Source organism: Podarcis bocagei (genome assembly GCF_964188305.1).
Source record: "Podarcis bocagei genome assembly, chromosome: 17".
In the NCBI taxonomy this organism is placed as follows: Eukaryota; Metazoa; Chordata; class Lepidosauria; order Squamata; family Lacertidae; genus Podarcis; species Podarcis bocagei.
The window spans coordinates 29497223-29504722 of NC_138143.1; positions in this window are offsets into that span (position 1 = coordinate 29497223).

The window sequence follows — 7500 nt, forward strand, 5'->3', positions numbered from 1 at the left end:
ACAATATTCTCCCAGTGAAAGTCACATCAAACTGCTCCTTTCATTCTCTAACAATTAATTCAAGGTAGGAGGAAAGTCTATTATTTCATACTTCCTCCAGGTTGCATTCTCTGCTGACTTCTCGTCATTAAAGAGTCGATTATCAATCTCGGCCCTTACTTTCCACATAGGCCACTGAATGATATAATGAGCAGAAAATTATATACAAGAGTGCTTCCTCCGTTACAGAGCATTGCATTAATAAAACAACCCTCAAGGGTGACTACAGGATCAAGGAACGAGATAATAAAAGAGAGAAATGAAGTATATTCTTCGGGCATTTTTCAGAAGCAGAGGAAGTTCTCCAGAGTAGATGAAAGAATTATCTAAAGGGAAAAATTAAATTTAGGGATTCACAGACTGAGCATAAAACATGCACGTGCCATGTTAATTTTGCTCTTGAAATTTACAGGGCAGAGGGGACCGTTGCTTCTGTCTTTGTATCAGAGCCATTCTACCTAACAGGCAGGGTATAATGGTAGAATTTTGGATTGAACCATTTCAGACATGAAATGGAAGGCATTTTTGAATGCTCAAAATCTAAAAAATAAAAATCTAATGCTCTGTAGCAACTATCACATCAGAGGGAGGACTACCTTAAATATTTCCTCTTGATGTTCCAGGTTGGGGAGGGTTTTTTTTGGGGGGGGGGATTAAAAAATGTGAAATACTCTCTAACCCCCAACTATAGTCTGAACTGGTGTGGTCCATAAGTCTAGCATCTTAATATACTAGTCTGAAGTCACCATTATCTTAGCAAATGTGTGTTCCCAGATGTGTATGCTGAGACAATAGGCTTGTTCACACACAACAGTGAATGCATACACAAGCTATCTCTACATACCGAGAAGTGATTGCATGAGTGTCCATTTGTAGATTTCTACAGCTAAATTATTGTGAGCGTAGGTACAGAGACTGTATGCTCACTGAACATTACACACAAATAACTGTACAAGCGTATAGCTCAACTCTTTGTGTACAGAGGTACAAAGAATGTACTCTCATGGAATGTAGCAGATGAGCAGCCTTGGGGTAGGGAGCATTTCAGGGGAAGAATGGGAGGACATGAAGAAAGTATAGCCCAGCCTTCCTCAATCTGGTGCCTTTCAGATAGTTTGGACTACAACTTCCATCAGCCCCAGCCAGCAGCTGTACTCCAAAACATCTGGAGACCCTAGGATGGTGAAGACTGGTCAAATCCAACATGGCTAATTTTATTTGAAGAAGAAAAAAATACTATGGAAAGCAGAATAGGTGAGCATCATAAAAGCAAGATTCAAGTAGAACAGAGCATGTTCCAGTACTGAAACAGAGTTAATAATTAAAATATATTCTTGCAGTAGAAATATATACTGCAAATGCTGAAATCAGCAAGTACTTGATGCCCAAATTAATTCTGGCTGCCAGTTTTGAAGTGGAACAGTGCGTTCAGAGCCAGCTGCAGCCCATGAGGCAAAATACAATTCTAGCTTTGAGATACATCTATATTAATATGAATTATGTGTGTATCAAAAGAAAAAGGTAGCCTAAGGATTCATGTAACTGGTCACTAGGTATCACTTTTGTTATGTACATTATTACACACTTAAAATTGCAATGCAAAGAGAGAAGATTTTAATCAGGAGTCTTATAAAGGAGGATCCCCTTGCCATTAAGAATCATCCATGGAAATTCAGAATATGTTAATGTTTGGAGACTTTTATTCCTAATGCAAATGAGCTGGGGGGGATCACTAAAGGCAAGTGCTTATGCTACATAAAATATTACATGTTATTAAGTAAAAAGAAGTCAGGTGGAGGTTTATACTATATTGCAAATTCTTTTCCCATTTGTGCAGCAGAATACCAAAAAATTTTCCCGTCCCCCAATTTCTTGCTCATGCTAGCTGGTATCCGCTCAAAGGTTCCAGCTCAGGAGAAGCACTCGGGAATTTCAAATGAAGCCATACAACAACAACAAATGTAACCAGACTAACAAAATTTATTAGGAGGGATCTATACATGCATTTCCGGGACTTACAAGGACTATTGCCACAGCTGCTTAATCAGGTGGTGTTCTGAGTATCATCAGGCTCCCTCAAAAGAACCCAGATATCCTCCTGAAGGTATAGATCAAGTGAAGAAACTTTCCACATACCTGTGTAGTTGTGATTTTGCTCTGGTAGGAAAGAAGCCAAATTATCTTCTTGCAATGGGATCCTTGTGCAGGATCCTCATCATTCCCAGTTCAGCACAATGGAATCTAGGAGGTCCATGCTATGAACCTGTAGTCCTCCAGACATTGACTTGCATCCCTCATCATCCCTGCTGGTGGAGGCTTATGGGAGTCATAGTCCAGCAATTTCTCGAGGGCTACATATTCCCCCTTCTTGCTGTAAGATACAGTGGTGCCTCGCAAGACGAAAAGAATCCGTTCTGTGATTCTCTTCGTCTAGCGGTTTTTTCGTCTTGCGAAGCAAGCCCATTAGCGGCTTAGCGGATTAGCGCTATTAGTGCTATTATCGCTATTAGTGGCTTTTAGTGGCTTTTAGCGGCTTATCTGCTGATCGGATCAGCTGATAAGCGGCTTAGCGGCTTAGAAAAAGGGGGGAGGAAAAAAAACCAGCAGGAACTCGCAAGACATTGTCATCTTACGAAGCAAGCCCATAGGAAATTCGTTTTGCGAAGCACCTCCAAAACGGAAAACTCTTTCGTCTAGCGAGTTTTCCATCTTGCGAGGCATTCGTCTTGCGGGGCACCACTGTATTCTGTTGTGTGTATCAGTACAGTTTTCATTTTATATGAACTGGACTCCCTTAACATGCACTGGCAGTGATATGTTGGACAGGGCAGGGAACCTGTGGTCCTCCAGATTTTCTGGACTCCAACTTCCATTGGCCATTGGGTGATGGAGGTGATGGGAGTCCAACAAAATGCAGAGGGTCACATTGTCTCAATACCTGTTGTAGTAGCAGCCATTCTTCTCTGATGTGGCTGAGAATTGTGTACAAAGGCCAGAGTAATCTGAATGTGGTAACTCTTTCATACCTGATAGTTGCCACGTGGAAGGGAAGTTCAGGTAGGAAAGACCCATATGATTCACTCTGTATTAGCAAGAAAATAGCAACCACGTGCATTGCTGTGGGAGGTGTGAAGGAGGCCTGGTTCACCTTAAGTGGGTGATTTGTATTGATAGATTGGGAGGCATTTCTGAACGGTCTCTTTCTCCCTCCTAGTAATTCCTGTGGATGCTTCCACAAAAGGATGTTTTAGCCTTCCCTTTTCTTCCCATAAATATTATGCCAATTTGCTGCAGTGTGTGCCACTGTAATCAATTTGCCTTTCCTGAAGCTACTTTAGAAATCAATCTTTACATTCAATTCCAAAATTACCTACAAGGTACTTAGATGGAGCACTCTGTTCCTGCTGAACAAGATGCCCCTCTGATGTGCTTCCTTCTCACTTGGAATGATTTATAGGTATCCCGTAAAAAGTCTGCACTCTCTGAAAGGATTTAGGAAATGCTGTGTGTGTTTTCACTATATAAGTAAATAGATAGCTGGAGCTCAATGAAATGACTTGATCCTCAAAGCCTGACAAAAAAGAAAAAAGAGAGAGAGAAGTAGTTTGTGTGATGAGAACATAAAACATTGTCACATAAAGCAGTAGTCTCTTACCTTGGCATGGTGATAAAAGTGTTTGCATTTGGAGGACCCCATTAACATTTGTCCCACTGCAAGGAATGGATGGAGAGCATCAAAGGACGCACCCCTTCTTAGCAGTATCAGCGAGAAAGCAAAATCCCCAGAGCAAAAGTAGGAAAACCAGGTGCACACTTGCAAAGGTTGTCTGTGTGCATCCACAGGTTTAAGACACAAAAAGGTGTGAGTTGGCAAACTGATGCAGAATTTGAGAAGCTATGCTTTCGTTTACTTTTCTTTTATTAAAGTCAGTAGGTTCTCTTATAGTCACAGAGAAAGTTCCAGGAAAATGTTCAAGGTCAACTTAAAAAGGGAGAGAGAGACATGATCAGAAGAGAGCTCCCAAGGACCATATAGAGAAATATGGAGAGCTGCATTCAGTCCCAGACCTCCGGTCTCCACACCACTTGTCTCCATTGACTGGAAGTGGATCTCCAAGATTTCTGGTAGGGGCTTCTTCCGGCCCTGCCAGGAGATTTTGGTGGTTGAACCTGTGACCTTCTGTATGCTGATGAGCACCTTAAGGCATTAAAAAGCATGCATGGAGGGGCTGTGGAGGCTAGCCTTGCCACAGATGCGTCTTTTGACAGCTTTGAGATGAGAATGTATCAATGGGGAGCTCCTCCATGCATGGGGGCATTGTTCTTGGCCCAGGCTATACCTTCACAATGGAGGAACTCAACATCTGAATGTCAGAACATGAGCAAAGCCTTTTCTCACACTTGTTAAATGTGTAGTTGGTGGATGTAGCAGGGCCAGGAGCTAGTCCCAGCAGCTCTGCAGTCCTTTGGGCATGGTGTTAATCTGCAATGGTGTTCATCAGAACCCTCCTATTTTTTATGGGACACAATAAGACAATCTCTGCCACAGTGGCCAACACAATGCTTCTGTTATAAGTTGCTAGCATCTTCATCACTGTAGATCAGGGGTAGCCAATGTTGTGCCCATCAGATGTTTTGGACTGCAACTCCCATCATTCCAGACCATTGGCCATGCTGGCTTGAACTGATGGAACTTGTACAGCCCAAAATTTATGATGATGATGATGATGATTTATATGTTGCCCATATGACTAGGTTGCCCCAGTCACTCTTCCAACAAATTATAAAACCACAGTAAAACATCACACATTCCAACAAATTATAAAACCACAAAAAACCCTCATGCATTTATAGCTTCCCTATACAGGACTGCCTTCAGATGTCTTCTAAAAGTCAGATAGTTGATTTCCTTGATCTCTAACGGGATGGTGTTCTACAGGGCAGATGTGACTACTGAGACGGCCCTCTGCTTGGTTCCTGTAACCTCACATCTTGCAATGAGGGCATAACTGTTAGCTACCCCTGCTCTAGATCTAATAAGAAAGATGAGGCATATGTGAGTTCTTCTTCAATGCTTCTTTTCTGTTTTAGAAAATGGATTTATCTTCTTTAAAAACACAGTAAGCCACAAGCCTATGAAGTGCTAAGTCCCAATACACAGAATCTTGGTTTTTTTCCTGGAGAGCTTTACCTAATTAACATCTGATTGAGGGAAGGCAACCACAAGGAGTTTAGCAGCATGCTCCCGCCTCCTCTTCTAGTGTCGAAGGAGCCATCAAAAGCTAAATCTCTGCAGGGTGTCCCAGTTATTTGCTAAGCTCCCAACTGCACAAGGATCACAAATTCCCCACAAATTGGGTTCTGAATCTGTTGACTCAGAAATCCCTTCTGCCATTTAATTTTTTTAATTTAGTTCTTTCACCTGTTACCACATGAATGAGGATTGATTCTCTCCTTCTCTGTTCCATTCCCATAGCCCTGTTGATGATAAAAGAATATCATCATTATGGGAGCTAACGCCCAGACATAGCAGAGCTGTTTTCAGGAAATTGCCATGAGCTCATAAACAACGGAAGACAGGAGGAGGCAGAGAGATTGAATTTGGTACTTAATTTAAATTTCAAAACAGCTTAACAGCAAATGTTCACTCAGATGCAAGATCTCATTAGCCTAACTGTCATGTGGGTCGGAGTACATCTCGATAAACTGCAGATGGGTTTAACAAAACACATTGAAGTGCCATACTACTTCTTCCTAAGTTGAGGATACATTTTATTTTCCAGGTAGTGAATTGTTTTCTGATGCCAGAGCCAAGTCTTTTCTGCCTGGAGAAATGGGAGCATCATTTGCCCGCTAGTAAGGATTTGTCTCCCACTTGATGGATGAAGTCACTCCAGTCTTCCCTTGACAGGAGGGTTGCTATTCAAGTCACAAGGCTTTAGGCATCTGACGTTCTGTGCTGATTTCAGTCAGTATCACCTGATGACGCAAATAATGTGATGGTGAAAGCAATGAATAGTGTTCATTATCTGTTCATGAGGATGTACATTATCTGTTGTGTAGACAGCTTCATTAACGTGTGACTAAGCATACTATCTACAGAGCACAACACCAGAAGAAAGAGAGATAGAAAAGAAAGTAAAACCCAGGCTTCTTCTGCCCTATATTTATAGTCAGCATGACCTTAATTGGAAGAGATAAGAGAACCAGTTTAAGCCAGCTGTACTCAGCTTCTCTGAAAGTATAACCCAAACAATCATGAAGCTTCTACCATACAGAGAAGCTTCCAGAAGCTTCCAGAAACCTCTTGAATGAATTAGAATAGGAAAGATATCTACACATTAGAGCAATACTTTCTGCACTAAGAAATGCAAACTAGCAAAGATTTTCCCCAAGGCAGCCCATAATACAATGCTAATTTTGACCCAGTCACATCCATTAGGGACTGTCCCTATTTGAACTGCAGGCAAATATGTAGATGTCAGTTAGGAACCAGAGTTGAAGGACACATTTCAGCCAAGCAAAAACACTCAAGGAGGGTGTAAAGAAGAGCTAGAGAGGGGTGTGGCCTGGGGGCAAGATAGAGAATCTTGGTGAGGCCCAGTTGGGTTCCCTACCCTTGCTTTAGTCAGTTGCAAAACTTCTGCTAGTTTCAGTGCAGTTTGATGACTGCTGGAGGGTAACCAATAGCCTTTGCTTGTTTACTGTCCAAGAGATTTAGCTGTGTCACTTTTGCTCTATACTTCGCTTCAGTGCAGCTACAATAAAACACGGGAAGGCATTTTCTGCGACCCATCAAAATGAATGTAATGGGTCTCCCTCACAGGTGTTCACTCAGCACAATATTATTAACCTGAAATGTCAGCCCTCTATTTCTTGCTCTTCAATCATTTACCATAGAGCAGTCTTATCCAGGTCAATGGGGCTAATTGATGTAGGAATGGCTATGGACATTTGATCTTTGTTGAGAATGGAAAGGAGGGGCTTACGAGCCAGTCAGGCACCAGGCGAGGACTGAGTGACATGAACAGATATTGGTAAAATAAAGGGCCAGGTGGCAGATACCTTCACAGTGACTACTTCTGAATGATCAACTCAAACATTTCTTGACCAGCAGCCTCTCATACTAGGGAAGCCCAGGTGAACAAGTATGTCTTTGACTGAAGTCTAAACACTAATAGTATGGGAGACTGCCACATTTCCACACAAGGTTTGGATTGGTCAGCCCTGTGGCAAACCATGAAAGAGAGCAGGAGAACAGCAGACTGGGGGATGGACCTTATTAGTAGTATGCTGAGAATGAACTGGAAAAAGGCTACCCATGCCCTAGTGGTAAGAGTCCCGCCAGGTGGTCTCTGAAACTAAAACACAACCTGAGGCTCAGAGGATCCTGGGGACCTTAAGTAGAAATCAGACAATAGCCATCAGAGGAAAAGAAAGCCAGGCTAATCAGTTTGCAAC